Genomic DNA, 20,236 nt, shown 5'->3' with positions numbered 1-20,236 from the left:
AGACTTAGATATGGCACCTACCAGTTATCTCTGAGGCAAGGGAGGTCTCAGCATAGGAACAGTGACCCCTGAGAGCATCGCTGTTTAGGAGAAAGTTGCCCCTGAGTTCTTGCTCCAATGCCAGACCATACAGTTCCTCCCTGTATGTTCCTGGATCTCCACAAGCTGCTGCCCCATCACTGGAGCTCAGAGGCAGTGAGTCTGAGGAAGGCCATGAGCTGGCCCTTTAAGAGGAATTGTCTGGGTCTTCAGCAGCCTCTGTGTCATTCAGCCACAATCCCTGCTGGTTTTTATAGCCCAAAGTGATGGGGGCTTCTCTTCCCAGCACTGGAGCCCTGGGCTAAGGGGTGTGGGGCTGAGACCTCTTGCTCCTCATAGGAGGCATCCACAGCCAAGATATCCCTCCCAATTAAAAATAAGCCCCACGTGGTGTTGGACCAGCCCATCCACACCTCTGCCACTCCTACCAGTCTCAGTGTGCTTTCTTCTTTACTTCTCTAGTTGTAAGGCTTCTATTCAGCCAGATTTCAGGTGGTTTTGAGTGATGGCTATTCCATATTTTAGTTGTAATTTTGATGTAGTTGTAGGAGAATGTGGGTACTGCATTTACCTCTGTTGCCACCATCTTAAGAAGCTCTATCCTCTGGTTCTTTAGGCCAGAAAGATTTTAGGTTAAAAGCCATAGAAATGGAAAACTTCATTCTGTACTATTCCCCTTTTCCAAGTTTTGATTTTCTCACATAATGCATCTTATTTTGTTCACTCTCCAATGCCTTAAGATCTTTTTATTTTGGCATTTTGTGCAGAATTTATTGTTTGTTCTCTGTGTTGGAATCATCCTGATATGAGACAATTCTGCCCTGATGGAAGCAGAAGTCTCATATCACTCTTGGCTCAGAAATCTCCAGTTCTTCATTAACTCCAGAAGAAATATTTCTATCTCCTTATCTTGGCATTTTGGATTATCTATCTTTTCAGGCACATAAATTCTGCCTTGTCTCCTTAGTCTCACATTATTCACCCATTCTGTGATTTGGCTACTATAAAAAACTTCCTTGCTATCACCCTAACACATTTTTAGTTTTCTGTGTCTTTTTCTTAATAGCTTCCAATGCTTGGGACATAATTTCTCTTTTTATCTCTTAGGTTGTTATTCAATCTTCAAGGACAAATACACTTATAATTTATTCTATAGTAGATGTAGTTGCTCCCTCTTCTGTATTTTCATTATAATTAGTTTACTGTAACATTTATAGAGTTAGTTTATTGTGTATGTCCTGCCCAGCTGGATTTTGTGTTACCTTAAACAGGAACTGTCTGATAAGAACAGATACTACACTTGATCTTAGCCAAAAGGCCGAGAAGCGATAGGAACTGTCTAAATCACAGTTTTAACAGGTATTATATCAAGCATAATACATATTTTTATTTTTAAAAAACTAGTGAAATTTCCTTGTATATCTATTTAATTGTGTTCTGATTTATAGTTCTAATATTTATACTGAAGCATAGCAGTATCTTGGTAAAGAAGAGAATAAAAGTTTATATAAAATAAAATTTAATTATATAAATAACATTCATTTTTTTCTATTTTCATATAACATAACATTGAGGGCTTTTGCAAGTGTTTATTTTATTTTTTATTGTGCAAAGATGCACATAAAATTTCCTATCTTAACCATTTTTAAGCATATACTTCAGTGGTATTAAATACATTCACATTGTTGCACAGCCACCACCATCATCCATCCCCTAACTCTTTTCATCTTATAAAACTGAAACTCTAAACCTATTAAATAGTAACTCCCCATTCTTACCTCCCCCTAGCCCAGTGATGGCAAACCTATGACACGCGTGTCAGAGGTGACACGCGAATTCATTTTTTTGGTTGATTTTTCTTTATTAAATGGCATTTACATATATAAAATAAATATCAAAAATATAAATCTTTGTTTTACTATGGTTTCAAATATCAAAAAATTTCTATATGTGGCATGGCACCAGAGTTAAGTTAGGGTTTTTCAAAATGCTGACACGCCGAGCTCAAAAGGTTCGCCATCACTGCCCTAGCCATGGACTTTCTACCTTTATGATTTTTGACTAAGTACCTCATTTAAGTGGAATCATTCAGTATTTGTGACTGGCTTATTTCATTTACCATAATGTTCTCAAGGTTCATCCATGTAGCATATTACAGAATTTCCTTCCTTATTAATCCTGAATAATATTCTATTACATGATATACCACATTTTTCTTATTTATCTGTTGATGGACACAGGTTGTATCCACATTTTAGCTATTGTGAATAAGCTGCTAGGAACATGAGTGTATGTATATTTCTTTGAGACCCTGATTTCAAATCTTTTTGGCATATACCCAGCAGTGGAATTGCTGGGTCATGTGGTAATCCTATTTGTAATTTTTTTGAGTAATATCCATACTGTTTTCCACAGGGGCTGTCCATATTATATTCCCACCAATGGTGCACAAAGTTTCCTATTTCTTTACTCTCACTATTACTTGTTCTTTTGATTGTTTGTTTGATAGACCATCCTAAATGGGTGTGAGGAGATATCTCACTATAGTTTTGATTTCCATTTCCTAAATGATTAGTGATGTTGAACATATTTTTGTGTGCTTGTTGGCCATTTGTATATCTTGTTTGGAGAAATGTTTATTCAAGTGTTTTTCCCATTGTTGAATTGGGTTGTGTGTTTTTGTTGTTGAGTTTTATGAGTACTGTATGTATCTTGATATTGATACCTTATCAAACATACATGATTTACGAATATTTGTTCCCACATGTGGACATTTTGATGTACAAATATTTAAATTTTCATGAAGTCCAATTTGTCCATTGTTCTGAGGTGGATCTGTTGTAGACAACATATATATGGTCTTGTTTTCTATTCCACAGGGCTACCTTATGCTTTGTGACTATTTTCTAACTACTAATTTTTACTTGCAAGAGATTCATTTTAAGTCTAAGGACAAACATAAGCTTAAAGTGAGGGTATGGAAAAAGATATTTCATGCAAATGTTAACCAAAGAAAGCAGAGATGGCTATATACTTAGGCAAAATAAACTTCAAGTGAAAAACTGTCTCTAGATATATAAGTGGTCATTATATAATGATAAAAGGGTCAGTTCAGTAGGAGGATAAAATAGTTATAAATATATCTATAGTTATAAATATCCAACACAAGAGCAAATAAACATATTAAGCAAATATACTAACAAATCTGAAGCAAGAAGTAAACAACAATATAATAATAGTGGGGGAATTCAATAACCCACTTTCAGCAATTCATAGATCATCCAAACAAAGCCAAGAAGGCAACATTGGACTTGAAATATACTTTAGATCAAATTGAACTGACATGTATAGAACATTCCATCCAACAGTAGCAGAATACACATTCTTCTCAAGACTGAAATGGAACATTCTCCAGGATGAATAATATTATAACTCACAAAACAACTCTTACCAAGTTTAAGCAGATTGAAATCATACCAAATATCTTTTCCCACTGCAATAGTCTGAAAATAAAAAATCAATAACTAAAGGAAAATTAACAATTATGTGGAAATTAAACAACACACTCTTTTTTTAAAAATATATTTTATTGATTTTTTTACAGAGAGGAAGGGAGAGAGATAGAGAGTTAGAAACATCGATGAGAGAGAAACATCGATCAGCTGCCTCCTGCACATCTCCTACTGGGGATATGCCCACAACCCAGGTACATGCCCTTGACTGGAATCGAACCCGGGACCCCTCAGTCCACAGGCCGACGCTCTATCCACTGAGCCAAACCTGTTTCGGCAACAACACACTCTTACACAACCAATAGGCAAAAGAATAAATCAAAAGGGAAATTTAAAAAAATCTTGAAACAAACAAAAATGGAACATAACATACCAAAACTTATGGGATGCAGTTCTAAGAGGTATGCGTATAGTGATGAACTCCAACACAATGAATGAAGAAGGATCTCAAATAAACTAATTTTATACCTCAAGGAACTAGAAAAACAAGAACAATAGAAGTCCAAAGTTAGCAGAAAAAGAAATAACAAACATCAGAGAACAATTAAATGTAATAGAGACCAAAACACAATAGAAAAGATTAACAAAAACTCAGAGCTGGTTTTTTGAAAAGGTACACAATATTGAAAAACCTTCAGCTAGACTAAATAAGAAAATAAGGCAAAGGACTCAAAATCAGAAATGAAAGAGGAGATAGTGCAACTGATACCACAGAAATAAGAGACTACTAGGAATAATTATGTGCCAACAAATTGGATAATCTACAAGAAATGTAGAGATTCCCCGAAATATGTACTCTACCAAGACTGAGTCATGAAGAAATGGAAAATCTGAGCAGACCAATAATGAATAGGAGATTAAATCAGTAATCACTAAACTCCCAACAAACAAAAGTTCAGGACCAGATGGCTTCACTAGTGAACTCTATCAAACATTTAAAGAATCAATACCAATTCTTCTCATGCTCTTTCACAAAACAGAATAGGGGAAAACAGTTCCAAACTCATTTTATGAGGCCACAATTACCCTGATACCAATGCCAGACAAAACAATTTCAAAGTGGCTGCTGGCCAGTGTAGGTTAAAAAAATAACAATTTGTCAAAATTCATTATGCATACTTGGCAGTTCTAGATATTAAAATGTTAGTCATGGCTGTAGTAAAACATTTATAAAGTCAAGAAGACAAACTTAATTTGAAGTATGATGTTCCTCCTTTGTGTTCATGATACTTCATGATGTTATGTGAAGAGAATTAATTATATACTTATGCACAGGAGGAAAAATGGAAGGAAACTTTAGAAATATTTGCAGCAAATTCTTAACCTCACAAATGGTATCCAAAGGATATAATGAACATCTTAAAGATGAAAAACCCAATAACACAAATAAAACAAAACAAAACAAAACAAAAAAAAGAAGGGACACAAACAGGAATTTCTCCAAAGATGGAGCACATTGCCCTATAAATATAGAAAAGCTGCTTAGCCTCATTAGCAATCAAGTAAATACAAATTAAAATTACAAGCCCTGGCCAGTGTGTCTCATTTGATTGGAGCATCTTCCTGCGCACCAAAAGGTTGTGGGTTTGATTCCTGGTCAGGGCACATACCCAGGTTTCGGGTTTAATCTTCTGTCTGGGTGAAGGTGGGACACATATGGGAGGCAACAGATTGATGTTTCTCTCTTCCTCTCTCTAAAACATATCCTCGGGTCACTATTAAAGAAAAGTTTGTTTACTCTCTTCACAACTTTCAAGTATATAATGCAGTATTGTTAACTATAGTCACCATGCAGCACATTAGATCTCCAGAACTTATTGTAACTGGAAGTTTGTACTCTTTGACCAACATCTCCCCATTTCCCTCACCCCCATCTCCTGGCAACTACAATTCTAACCTCTATTTCTATGAGATTGGCTTCTTTAGATTCCACATATAAGCAATATCATACTGTATTTGTCTTTCTCTGACTGATTTAATTTAGCATAATGTCCTCAATATCCATCCATGTTGTAAAAAATGGTAGCATTTTCTTCTTATGGTTGAATAAAATTCCATTCTATGTATACCTAAATTTGCTTTATCCATTCATTCATCAATAGGTTGTTTCCATGTTCTGACTAATGTGAATAATACTGCAGTTGAACATGGGGCTGCAGAACTCTCCAGAGAGTGATTTTATTCCCTGCAGATATATACCCAGAAGTGGGAATGCTGAATTATATGGTAATTCTATTTTTAATTATTGAGGAACCTCATACTATTTTCCCCCCATAATGGTAGGGAAGTGTTTCCTTCTTTTCTATTTTCTGGAAGAATTTGTGATGTGATAATATTAATTCTTTAAATATTTGGTGGAATTCATAGTGATGCTATCAGGGTCTGGGTTTTTCTTTGTAGGAAGATTTTAAAAGACCAATTTAATCATATTCAGAATATTCCCTTATAATTCCTAAATTTTCTATAAGGAGATTAGTGAGGTCTGTGTCTTTAACTGAAACGATTACTAATTTCTCTACCTTCTTGAGGTATGGGATATAGTTGAAATAATTATTTTGTCTTTGTCTACTAATTCTGTTTTATTTCTGGGTCTTTTTTTCTTGATTGATTTAACAATTCTCATTATGGGCTGTATTTTCCTGCCTTTTAAAAAATGTATCTTTAGTGTTGGAAGTATTGCAGATGTCCTCTTTTTTCCCCCCATTAACCCCCTTCACCCCCCTCCTGACCTCTCCCCAGGCCTTTACTGCATTATTGCCTGATAAAATTTTATTAGTTGCTAATTATTGTGAATTTTCTGTAAATATAGGGTGGGGCAAAGGTAGGGTTACAGTTATGAGTACACAAAACACAGAGTTTGTTCTTATATGATTATTTATTTACTATTGTATTATTTTCATATGAACAACTGTAAAACTACTTTTGTCCCACCCTGTATTCCTGAGCTTTTCTTTCAGGACACATGTAAGTTACTTGGAACCAATTTGATTCTTCCAAACCTTGCTTTTCAAGGACAGAGTAATCTTTAAACTAGGGCTAATTATGCCCCATACCTAAGGCAACACATTTTCGAGTACTCTATGCAATGCCCTGTGAAGTATGAGGTTTTGCACTCTGGCTGATGGGAAAGTGTAGTATTCCTGGCTCTGTTTGACTTCTAAGGATTATTTCTCTACTCCTTTGAGGTGGTTCCCCTTCTCTTCTCAGGTAGTTTCTTCACACACCTTTGCTGATCATTACCCAGCCATTCTCTAAACAGTAAGCTGGGCATTCAGAGGGCTCATTTATTTTACTTTCTCAGGGATTACTCTCCTGCATTGCCTGTTGTCAAATGTCTGAAAACTATGGCCTCACATATTTGGTTCATGTTTTATGTTGTTTTATGTAGGAGAGTATATGTGAGCAGTGCGATTCTAACAATAGTTAGAAGTGGAACTTAAGTTTTAGCAGGGGAAGCAGATAGTTAATCCTACATAATAAAAGGCCAATACGCAAATTGACTGAACGGCGGAACAACTGGTCACTGTGATGTGCATTGACCACCAGGGGGCAGATGCTCAATGCAGGAGCTGCCCCCTGGTGGTCAGTGCACTCCTACAGGGGGAGTGCCACTCAGCCAGAAGCCGGGCTCATGGCTGGCAAGTGCAGCGGTGGTGGTGGGACATTCCCCGAGGGCTCCCGGACTGTGAGAAGGTGCAGGCAGGGCTGAGGGACTCCTCCCCACCCCCCGAGTGCATGAATTTCATGCACCAGGCCTCTAGTAAATTAATAAAAAGATGATTAATGTAAATTCAGATGTGGGCTCTTTAGAAAGTATATTCAGGGAAAACTTCTCTGAGGATGAACTTTTACCTGACGCCTGAATAATGAGAAGGAACAAGCTATTCAAAGATATGGGGGAAGCCCTACCTGGTGTGACTCATGGTTAGAGTGTTAGCCTGTGCACTGAAGGATCTTAGATTTGATTCCTGGTCAAGGACATGACCCTGGCAACCAATTGGTGTGTCTCCTTTACATGGATGTTTCTCTCTCTTTCTCTATCTTCATCCCTTTCACTCTCTCTAAATATCAATGGAAAAATATCCTGAGATGAGGATTAACAAAACAAAACAAAACAAAACAAAACAAAACAAAACAAAACAAAAATATGTGGGGGAAGAGAATTCTGGCATAGGTAAAAGTCTTGCTAGTGCTTATGCCCTGAATCTGGAATAAATGATTTGACTTAACCCTATATTTTTAAAATATTAAATTTATTGGGAGGACATTGGCTGATAACATTATATAAGTTCCAGGTGTACAATTGTGTAATAAACCATCTGTTTATTGCAATGTGTCCTCAACACCCAGTCTAGTCTACCCTTGTCACCATATATTTGACCCCCTTTATCCTCTTCCTCCTCCCCCGACTCCTACTTCCTTGTGGTAGCCACTCTTTTTCAACCTTATCTTTTAAACCTTAGGATTTGTAATTGTCCTATTATTCTGTCAATCCGAGATCTTTTTAAAAGCTTATTTATACTGTTGCTTTTTCTTGTTTATTCAGAACATCCCCTCAGCTTAAAAGGAGGAAATAGGATAACTATTTCCTCCTCTGGAAATCTTATTTCATTGCTGAGACCGGTTTCCATCTTCGTGGAATCTTCTTGCTAACCTCAGTCAGAAGTGAGATTCCCCCCCCCCCCCTCAATTGCTATAGCACATATTGTGTGTGTGTGTGTGTGTGTGTGTGTGTGTGTGTGTGTGAGAGAGAGAGAGAGAGAGAGAGAGAGAGAGAGAGAGAGAGAGAGACAGACAGACACCAGGGTTTTAAACCATAAAGAAGTGTCAGTTTTGGTACTTATAGTCTAATTTCTTTGTATTTTGTTTTCTCCCGAATCCTCAGTACCTAGAATAGCTCTTTGCATAGCACAGAGAATTAAAAAATGTTTGTTGGATAAATGGTTATAATATACTTAATTGTGTATGTCTTTGTCTGAAACAGGAAATTTTTTTTTTTTTTTTGGGGGAAATATATATATATTTTTTTTTATTATTAGTTAAGGTATTACAAATGTGTCCTCATCCCCCCCATTAACCCCCAAACTCCCCCCCCCCACACACTCATGCTCCCATCCCCCTGTTGTCCATGTCCATTGGTATGGCTTATATACATGTATACAAGTCCTTCGGTTGATCTCTTCCCCTTACCCCCGCCCTCCCCTACTTTCCTTCTGGGGATTGATAGCCTGATTGCTGTTTCTCAGTCTTTGAGTCTGTCCCTTTTCATCAGTCTATGTTGTTCTCTATAATCCACAAATGAGTGAGATCATGTGGTATTTATCTTTCTCTGACTGGCTTATTTCACTTAGCATAATGCTCTCCAGATCCATCCATGCTGTTGCAAAAGGCAAGAGTTCCTTTTTTTTTTTACCGCAGCATAGTATTCCATTGTGTATATGTACCACAGTTTTCTAATCCACTCATCTGCTGATGGGCACTTAGGCTGTTTCCAAATCTTAGCTATGGTGAATTGTGCTGCTATGAACATAGGGGTGCATATATCCTTTCTGATTGGCGTTTCTGGTTTCTTGGGATATATTCCTAGTAGTGGGATCACTGGGTCAAATGGGAGTTCCATTTTTAGTCTTCTGAGGTAGCTCCATACTGTTCTCCACAGTGGCTGCACCAGTCTGCATTCCCACCAGCAGTGCAGAAGGGTTCCTTTTTCTCCACATCCTCTCCATCACTTGTTGTTTGTTGATCTGTTGATGATAGCCATTCTGACAGGTGTGAGATGATAACGCATTGTCGTTTTGATTTGCATCTCTCGTATAATTAGTGACTTCGAGCAGGTTTTCATATGTCTTTCGGCCTTCTGTATGTCCTCTTTCGAAAAGTGTCTATCTAGGTCCGTTGCCCATTTTTTTATTGGATTGTTTATCTTCCTTTTGTTAAGTTTCATGAGATCCCTGTAAATGTTGGAAATTAAACCCTTATCGGTGGTATCATTGGCAAATATGTTCTCCCATGTAGTGGGTCTTCTTGTTGTTTTGTTGATGGTTTCCTTTGCTGTGCAAAAGCTTTTTATTTTGATGTAGTCCCATTTGTTTATTTTCTCTTTAGTTTCCATTGCCCTAGGAGCATTATCAGAGAAGAAATTTCTTCGGCATATGTTTGCGATTTCGCTGCCTGTGGATTCCTCTAGTATTTTTATGGTTTCCCGTCTTACGTTTAAGTCTTTTATCCATTTTGAGTTTATTTTTGTGTATGGTGTGAGTTGGTGATCTAGTTTCATCCTTTTGCATGTATCTGTCCAATTTTCCCAACACCATTTATTGAAAAGACTGTCTCGACTCCATTGTATGTTCTTGCCTCCTTTGTCGAATATTAATTGGGCATAGTGGTTTGGGTTGATTTCTGGGGTCTCTATTCTATTCCATTGATCTATATGTCTGTTCTTGTGCCAGTACCAAGCTGTTTTAAGAACAGTGGCTTTGTAATACAGTTTGATATCTGGTATTGAGATCCCACCTACTTTGTTCTTTCTGAGGATTGTTGCAGCTATTCGGGGTCTTTTTTTATTCCAGATGAATTTTTGGAACGTTCGTTCTAGATCTGTGAAATATGCTGTTGGTAATTTAATGGGGATTGCATTGAATCTATAAATTGCTTTGGGTAGTATGGACATTTTGATGATGTTGATTCTACCAATCCATGAACACGGTATATTCTTCCATCTGTTTATGTCTTCCTCTATCTCTTTTTTCAGTGTCCTGTAGTTTTCAGCATATAAGTCTTTTACCTCCTTAGTTAAGTTTATTCCTAGGTATTTTAATTTTTTTGGTGCAATGGTAAATGGGATTGCTTCTGTAGTTTCACTTTCTGTAAGTTCACTATTGGTGTAAAGAAATGCCATGGATTTCTTAGCATTAATTTTGTATCCTGCTACATTGCCGAATTCATTTATTAAGTCTAATAATTTTTTGATGGAGTCTTTAGGGTTCTGTATGTACAGTATCATGTCATCTGCAAATAAGGACAGTTTTACTTCTTCTTTTCCAATCTGGATACCTTTTATTTCTTCTTCGTGTCTGATCGCAATGGCTAGTACTTCCAGTACTATGTTGAACAGGAGTGGTGAGAGGGGGCATCCCTGTCTTGTTCCTGTTTTTAGGGGGAATGGTTTTAGTTTTTGCCCATTGATTGTGATGTTGGCTGTGGGTTTGTCATATATGGCTTTTATTATGTTGAGGTATGATCCCTCAATTCCTATCTTGCTGAGAGTTTTTATCAAGAAAGGGTGTTGGATTTTGTCAAATGCTTTTTCCGCATCAATTGATATGACTATGTGGTTTTTCTCTCTCAATTTGTTTATGTGATGTATCACATTTATTGATTTGCGGATATTGTACCATCCTTGCATCCCTGGGATAAATCCTACTTGGTCATGGTGTATGATCTTTTTGATGTACTGCTGGATCCGATTTGCTAGGATTTTGTTGAGGATTTTGGCATCTATGTTCATGAGGGATATTGGCCTGTAATTCTCTTTCATTGTATTGTCTTTATCTGGTTTTGGGATTAGGGTGATGTTGGCTTCATAGAATGAGCTGGGAAGTGCTCCTTCCTCTTGGATCTTTTGACATAGTCTGAGGAGGATAGGTTTTAGTTCTTCCTTGAATGTTTGGTAAAACTCCCCTGTGAAGCCATCTGGCCCCGGGCTTTTGTTTGCTGGAAGCTTTTTGATTACTGCTTCGATTTCCTCCATAGTTATTGGCCTATTGAGATTTTTAGATTCTTCCTGGTTAAGTTTTGGAAGGTTGTATTTATCTAGGAATATGTCCATTTCCTCCAGGTTGTCTAGTGTGTTGGAGTAGAGTTGTTCATAGTATTTTCTAACAATCCTTTGTATTTCTATGGGGTCTGTTGTTATTTCTCCTCTTTCATTTCTGATTTTGTTTATTTGGGTCCTCTCTCTTTGTTTCTTGGTGAGCCTGGCTAGAGGTGTATCAATCTTGTTTATCCTTTCAAAGAACCAGCTCTTGGTTTTGTTGATCTTTTGTATTGTTTTTTTGGTCTCTATGTCGTTTATCTCCGCTCTGATCTTTGTTATTTCCTTCCTTCTGCTTACGGTGGGCTTTTTTTGTTGCTCTCTTTCTAATTCTTCGAGTTGTAGAGTTAGGTCATTTATTCTCATTGTTTCTTGTTTCTTGCAGTAGGCTTGTAGAGCTATGAACTTCCCTCTCAAGACTGCTTTTGCTGTGTCCCATAGGTTTTGGATTGTTGTGTTTTCATTGTCATTTGTTGCCATGATGTTTTTTATTTCTTCTTTGATCTCACTGGTGACCCAGTCGTTGTTTAATAGCATGCTATTTAGTCTCCATGTGTTTGATTTTTTTGGATTGTTTTTGTTGTAGTTGATTTCCAGTTTTATGCCTTTGTGATCTGAGAAGATACTTGATATGATTTCAATTTTCTTGAATTTGAAGAGACTTTGTCTGTGACCCAATATATGGTCTATCTTTGAAGATGACAAATGTGCACCCGAGGAGAATGTATATTCTGTGACTTTGGGGTGAAATGTTCTGAAGATGTCAATTAATTCCATCTGATCTAGTGAGTCATTTAGGATTGATGTTTCTTTGCTGAGTTTCTGTTTAGAGGATTTGTCCAGTGGAGATAATGGGGTGTTAAGATCCCCTACTATGACTGTATTGCTGTCAATCTCTCCCTTGATCTTCTCCAGAAGATTTCTTACGTATTTGGGTGCTCCTATATTGGGTGCATATATATTTACCAGAGTTATTTCTTCTTGTTGGACTGCTCCCTTTAGTGTTATGAAGTGGCCTTCTTGATCTCTTTTTATGTCCTTCACTTTGAGATCTAATTTGTCAGATATAAGTATTGCTACCCCAGCTTTTTTTTCACTTCCATTGGCCTGAAAAACCTTTTTCCATCCCTTCACCATCAGTCTGTGTGCGTCTTTTTTTGTGAGGTGGGTTTCCTGTAGACAGCAGATATATGGGTCATGTTTTCTTATCCACTCATTTACCCTATGCCTTTTGACTGGGGAATTTAATCCATTTACATTTAAAGTTATTATTGATAGAAACTTGTTAGTCGCCATTTTTGTTCTTTACCGCTGCGTTCCTTCTTTGTTTCCTGTTTTTTCTATTTACAGCAGACCCTGTAGCATTTCTTGCATTGCTGGTTTGGTTGTAATAAACTCCCGTAGACCGTTTTTGTCTGTGAAGCTCCTGATTTGACCCTCAATTTTGATTGATAGCCTCACTGGGTATAGTATTCTTGGATTCAGACCCTTCCTTTGCATGACTTTGTATATTTCATTCCATTCCCTTCTTGCCTGATGTGTTTCTGTTGAGAAATCGGTCGCTAGTCTGATGGGGGATCCTTTGTAGGTAACTTTCTGTCTCTCTCTGGCTGCTTTTAAGATTCTTGCTTTGTCGTTGGTGTTTGCCAATTTAATTATTATGTGCCTTGGTGTCGGTCTTTTCGGGTTCATTTTGTTTGGGACTCTGTGAGCTTCTTGGATTTGTGTGAGTTTTTTCCTCCCTATATCCGGGAAATTTTCTGTTACTATTTTTTCAAACAGGTTTTCTATTCCTTGCTCAGTTTCCTCTCCTTCTGGCACCCCTATTATTCGGATGTTGTTTCGTTTAGCATTGTCCCAGAGTTCTCTTAGGCTCTCCTCCTGCTTTTTAATTTTTTTTTCTAGAAGCTGTTCTGTTTGGGTATTTTTTTCTACCTTGTCTTCTAGCTCGCTGATGCGGTCCTCTGCTTCTTCTAGTCTACTGTTGATGCTTTCTATTGAGTTCTTTATGGCAGTGATGTCGTTTTTCATTTCTTCTTGGTTTCTCTTCATTTCCTCTTGGTTCTTCTTCATTTCCTCTTGGTTCCTACACATATTGTTGAATTGGTCTTCCATTTTTTTCATCCACCTTATGACCATTACTCTGAATTCTTTCTCTGACAGGTTGCTTGCCTCCATTGCCTCCATTTCGTTTACTTCCTTTTCTGATGATGCCTGTTTTTCTCTCATATTTGGGTTGGTTCTTTGTTTCACCATGATTTCTCTTCTCAAGGTGTTTGGTTATGTAGTTCTCTCTCTGCTGCGCTGATTCAAAGGCACAAAATACAACACAACAAGGCACAACGTACAAGGCAACAAACTAAATGCATTCACGATATTAATAACCCCAAATAAAGGTGACCCCCCGAGCGAAGAGAATTAGGGGATATAGAAGAAAAAAGAGAAAAAGATTAAAGAGAAAAATAAAAAACAAAAAGGAGTGTTGAAATGAGATTGGGAAAAGGGAGAGAAGAAAAAAAACAAAAATACAAAAAAACAAAAAAACAAACAAACAAAAACAAAACAAAACAAAAAAAAAGTTAGAGAATGAAATAGAGGTGGGGAAGAGGCTATTTGTATGGGGAGAGCGAGGGATTGGAAATTAGATATATAAGTAGAGTGAAATTTAGACAGTGGTTAGAAAGAAGGAATAGGTAAAATCCAAAGCAGGAATAGGGTAAGAGAAACAGGACAACAAAAGGGGAAAAGTGAGGAAGAGAGTTTTGGCTTAAGGGTAAATGTGAGCTAGAGAGAAATGATGCTAAAGGAACGATGAAAATAGTGTGTATAACACTAATCCCAAAATAAAATAAAGAAAAATTAAAAAAATAATAAAAAATAAAATGACACTTGAAAAAATGGTAAAAGGATAGCAATAATACTGGTTAAAACAATGTAGTAATTAAAAAGGTAAAATCAAGTGATGAAAAAAATAAAAATAAAATAAAATAGGTTCTTAATGAAATGGTGAAAAAAGAATTTAAAAAGAAATATATATATATATATAAAAATATTCGGAAGTGAAGGTGCTTCAGATCTTCCACTCTTCTTTTTGGCACGCCTCAGTCCTGCCAGGCATTCAGGGGAGTGTTGAACTTCCCTGCGATACACTGTCCCTCCGTGCGGTAAACCACAGACCTGATTTTAAGGCAGCTTGTATTTGTTTACCAGACTGCCTTTATTTGTGATCGTAGAAGAGACAGTTCGTGGCTCTGCCTCTGGGTGGCAGTGTGTCTGGATTGACCTCCGAGGCTATAAGTCCTCTCTATCAGTAGGGTTTTTTTTTTTTTTTTTTTCCTCTATGGTATTGGGAACTGATTCAGGAAAGACCACTGCCCAGAGCTGGTTCCTTGCCACTGCCCGCTGTTTCCCAGGCTCCCCAAAAAGAACTTTCCCCTACAGGCTCTGTGAATGACCCCAACTGGGGAATCCCATGCACTGGGTTTAATAATCAAATGCACGGATCTAAGGGGAACTGTAACAAGAGCCTGATAGTTGTGCGAATTCGCAAGCCTCCACCTTCCAGGTCTGCGCACAGTCTCCGCGCGCTCACTCGCCCCTGGCACCAAGCAGCCAGCAGATTGGCAAAGTCCAAGGCTGCTCCCTTACATCCAGTCCAGCTATGGGCTCATTTTTCGCGTTCCCTTTTGCCAGCAGCCCTGTGGGGCCCCTTCCCCACTCGCGGGTCACGCTGGTCCCAATGGCTGCAGACTCTGTGGGGCGCAGATTCCGCCCCGCGCGCGCGAGAGCTCGGTCCTCCCTCCAACCCGAACTTCAAACCGCACCTTTAGGGGATGTCCAACCTTTCCGTGAGAAGAAGCAGTGCTCGTCTGAGTTCAGGCAGTGACGCTGCTTGCGATCCCTTGTTTCCAGGGTAGTAGCTGGTCTCTGGATGCCGGCAACAACCACCCAAGATGGCGCAGTCTCCGCTGCTTAGCTGGCGCACCAGGAGAGGCTTCAGCCGCAGTCTCCAACCGTCCTTTTTTTCCTGGGGGTTCTCGGTCTTTCCTAGCTGCAGACAGTCTCTCAGCTGAAAATCCTCTGCCTATTCGGGCTGCATGTTACCCGTTTCAGCTGCTCACCCTTATCCGCTCCAGGACAAGGCACAGGACACGTCCGTTTATACCGCCGCCATTTTTCCTCCTCCAGGAAATTTTGATATAGCCAATTTGAAGTAGCCATTCTGACAGATGTAAATTGTAAAAATATATTTTTTTAAGTTTAAATTTTTTATTGTTTAAAGTATTACATATGTCTCCTTCCCCACCCCCCACTCCCCATTGACCTCTCCCTGGCCCTTTCTACCCCCCACTACATGCCTCACCCCCCTAGTGTCTGTGTCCATTGGTTATGCTTATATGCATGCATACAAGTCCTTTGGTTGATCTCTTATCCCTCTCCCCTGCCTTCCCTCTGAATTTTGACGGTTTGTTTGATGCTTCTCTGTCTCTGGATCTATTTTTGTTCATCAGTTTATGTTGTTCATTATATTCCACAAATGAGTGAGATCATGTGATATTTATCTTTCTCTGACTGGCTTATTTCGCTTAGCATAATGTTCTCCAGGTCCATCCATGCTGTTGCGAATGGTAAGAGTTCTTTCTTTTTACAGCAGTGTAATATTCCATCGTGTAGATGTACCATAGTTTTTTAATCCACTCACCTGCTGATGGGCACTTAGGCTGTTTCCAAATCTTAGCTATTGTAAATTGTGCTGCTACGAACATAGGGGTGCATATATCCTTTCTGATTGGTGGTAAAAATACTTTTAAGAGTTTAGGAGAACCAAGATGGCAACATAGGTTAACGCTGGAGTTTGCTGCCTTGAACAACTACTTCAAAAGTGAAACTAAAAAACGGAACGGACATCACCTAGAACCACAGGAACGCTGGCTGAGTGGAAGTCCTACAACTAGGAGGAAAGAGAAACGCATACGGACACTCAGAGGAGGCGCAGTGCTGAAGTCAAATTCTGAGGTGCGGAGTGTGCGGAGCGGGCTGGCGGCGGAGGGCGCGGTTGGCATTTTCAATCGGGAGGGAGTCGCAGACTCTGAGCTCCAGATACGGGCAAGTCTTTAGGGACCCAGACTCAAACGGGAGAAGCGGGACTGTCTGGCTTCGGTCAGAGCGAGTGCAGCTTTCTCTCCGAGGTTTGCAGCGGGTGCTGGGACTCAGAGAGGCAGAGCCCCTGGGGACAGGACTGAGAGCTGCCATAACTGCTCTCTCCAGCCCACCCTGTTGATCCTGTTCGACCCGCCCCGCCCAAGCCCTGCACAGAGGCATTTGCCGGATAGCCTCAGGCAAAGGCTAGATAAGCACCTCCCTAGAGGACAGAAGTTCTCTCACTGCAGACACAGCTGATTCTCATAGCCACTTGGCCTGGAGGTCAAACCCTCCCTGGTATTAGCTACAACAATCAAGGTTTAACTCTAAGACTGCGCACAAAGACCACTAGGGGGTGCACCAAGAAAGCATAACAAAATGCGGAGACAAAGAAACAGGACAAAATTGTCAATGGAAGATATAGAGTTCAGAACCACACTTTTAAGGTCTCTTAAGAACTGTTTAGAAGCCGCCGATAAACTTAATGAGATCTACAAGAAAACTAATGAGACCCTCGATGTTATATTGGGGAACCAACTAGAAATTAAGCATACACGGACTGAAATAATGAATATTATACAGACTCCCGACAGCAGACCAGAGGAGCGCAAGAATGAAGTCAATGATTTGAAATGCGAGGAAGCAAAAAACACCCAACTGGAAAAGCAAAATGAAAAAAGAATCCAAAAGTGCGAGGATAGTGTAAGGAGCCTCTGGGGCAGCTTCAAGCATACCAACATCAGAATTATAGGGGTGCCAGAAGATGAGAGAGAGCAAGATATTGAAAACCTATTTGAAGAAATAATGACAGAAAACTTCCCCCACCTGGTGAAAGAAATGGACTTACAGGTCCAAGAAGCGTGGAGAACCCCAAACAAAAGGAATCCAAAGAGGACCACAATAAGACACATCATAATTAAAATGCCAAGAGCAAAAGATAAAGAGAGAATCTTAAAAACAGTAAGAGAAAGAAACTCAGTTACCTACAAGGGAATACCCATACGACTGTCAGCTGATTTCTCAATAGAAACTTTGCAGGCCAGAAGGGAGTGGCAAGAAATATTCAAAGTGATGAATACCAAGAACCTACAACCAAGATTACTTTATCCAGCAAAGCTATCATTCAGAATTGAAGGTCAGATAAAGAGCTTCACAGATAAGGAAAAGCTAAAGGAGTTCATCACCACCAAACCAGGATTATATGAAATGCTGAAAGGTATCCTTTAAGAAGAGGAAGAGGAAGAAAAAGGTAAAGATACAAATTATGAACAACAAATATGCATCTATCAACAAGTGAATCTAAGAATCAAGTGAATAAATAATCTGATGAACAGAATGAACTGGTGATTATAATAGAATCAGGGACATAGAAAGGGAATGGACTGACCATTCTTGGGGGGGAAAGGGGTGTGGGAGATGCGGGAAGAGACTGGACAAAAATCGTTCACCTATGGATGAGGACAGTGGGTGGGGAGTGAGGGCGGAGGGTGGGGTGGGAACTGGGAGGAGGGGAGTTATGGGGGGGGGGAAGAGGAAAAAATGTAATAATCTGAACAATAAAGATTTAATTAAAAAAAAAAGAGTTTAAGTTATGTTTGCAACAAGACTGACTTCTTTCCAGCCACTGTTAGTGAACTAAAGGGGTTCATTGAAGCCCAATCAAACTTGAACAGGAGTTTGCAGCCAGTAAAGTAAAGGTTTATTAATTAAGGAAATGACTCCACACCTGGCTCCCCAATTGCTTCTAGGGGATGGATTACATAGGGGGTTAGGGAGTTAGGGTCGTGGTCTCTATTGATTGGTCCATGCTATGCTAGAGTGTAGTTGATCATTGTATATGGTCCTGCTGTCAGTCATGGCTCACTCTGTCTGGTTTTGCAAGGGTGTGGGAGGTGGGTCTTTCCACTTTTCTGGACCTGGACTTGAAACAATTGAGACTTAGATGTTAACTCTAGTTTGACAAACACTTTTTCTCTTTGGTCAATAGACCTGAGGCTTTGTTCCCAAGATTATTTGATGCTGACTAGAACCTCATTGTCCTGAGGCTTAAAGATAAAGGGAATGGACATGCAAGGGAGAGGGAAGTGGGTGAGTCAGGGTGCTGGATGAAGCCAGTTTGAATTGAAAGGAAAGAAAGGAGAAAAAGTCACGTTAAAGAATTGAACTTTCTGCGCCATTACAGCATAGATCTTATCTTGGGCTTGCTACCATTCAATTCCTGACCTCCAACCAATTCTTTACCTTGCTACTGAACACTACTTCAAAATTAAGTTTTGCTAGGCTCAACAATGGGATAAAAATGTCTGTTGAATGTATTCCTTGGTTGCTATAAAACTTTATTTTACACCAAAGTGTCATTTAATAAAATTTATTTCATTCGACTTTAAGAGCTTTACCAGGATGGTTAATATGCTTTATTTGTTTTATCTCCCAGAGTATGTAGCACTTTTCTATGCAAAATGTGGTTTGCAGACCATTGGCATCACCTGGGAGCTTGTGGGGAAGTGCAGAACCTTGGGCCCCATTTCAGAATTAGTGAAACAGAATTTGCATTTTAACAAGATTCCCAGGGGATTCATATGTACAAAGCACTGGTTTAGTGTTTTTTTGTTTTGTTTTACACAGTTGTTACAATAAGTATTTGTTGAATGACTGAAAGGTTTCTAGGTTAAGTATGATGTGTACCACAAGTCCTTTATTAACAAGTTATGTTGAATAAAAACTTAATAAAATATGTCAGATTATATAATTTTCTAGGTAAAGCAGTTCTGCAAACTCCTAGCTCATCAGTTGTCCAGTCTTTTAATTATTTTTATTTTTAGTATGGTCATTTATTTTTTTAAAAATTTTAAATTTTTATTCTTTATTGTTGAAAGTATTACATGTCTCCGTTTCCCCCCATTGACCTCTTCCAGCCTGCACCCACCCCCCAGTACAGACCTTCACCCCACTATTGTCCGTGTCCATTGGTTATGCTTATATGCATGCATACAAGTAGCTGTCAGGTCTTTTGAATATGTTTTATAAATATTCCAGTAAATGTCAGGATGCTCATAACACAGGAATTGCAGCATAGGGTGGTAGTTAGTAAAGGGGTACTGGTTTTAGAATGTAAGAATTAGAAATCCAGTTTAAACTGGCTTTGGAAAAAAGACTTTGGTAATCAGACCACAGGAAGTATTGGTAACTTTGGTAATCAGACCACAGGAAGTATTGGACTGTATATAGATCTCAAAGATATTTATTATTTGCCACTTATTACATCTCCCCGTGTGTGTGTGTGTGTGTGTGTGTGTGTGTGATTTAGGTTCATTCTCCTCCAGGTACTTTTCTTATGGTGAGAGACAAGGTCTCCATTAGTCCTCGAGCCTCACATTTCCTCCTTTAGAGAGGCATGGAGACTAGGGCTGTCTCTTATCAAGTCTAAGAATCCAGCCCACCTGGCATGGCTTAGTAGTTGAGCACTGATCTATGAACCAGGTCACTGTTCGATTCCTGGTCAGGACACATACCTGGGTTGCGGCTTGATCCCTGGTGTGCGGCGGACAGGAGGCAGATAATCAATGATTCTCTCTCATTATTGATGTTTCAATCTCTCTCTCCCTTCCTCTCTGAAATCAATAAAAAAATATATATAGAAAAGAATCCAGGGGGAGGATATTGATGCTGATTGGCTCATATTGGCCCAGGTGCCCATCTTTGGATCTGTATACTTTAGCCAAAAGGTTAA

At 38.9% G+C, this 20,236-nt stretch overlaps 1 pseudogene; it reads right to left on the bottom strand.

Moving 5' to 3' along the window:
• Window positions 1-1,252: 1,252 nt before the first annotated feature.
• Window positions 1,253-1,369, bottom strand: LOC118662369 (annotated as a pseudogene).
• Between the last annotated feature and the right edge of the window lie 18,867 nt (window positions 1,370-20,236).

This window comes from Myotis myotis, unplaced genomic scaffold, assembly GCF_014108235.1.
Source record: "Myotis myotis isolate mMyoMyo1 unplaced genomic scaffold, mMyoMyo1.p scaffold_m19_p_8, whole genome shotgun sequence".
NCBI lineage: Eukaryota > Metazoa > Chordata > Mammalia > Chiroptera > Vespertilionidae > Myotis > Myotis myotis.
Note: the sequence above shows the minus strand (reverse complement) of the source record. Positions and strands in the feature narration are given on the sequence as shown.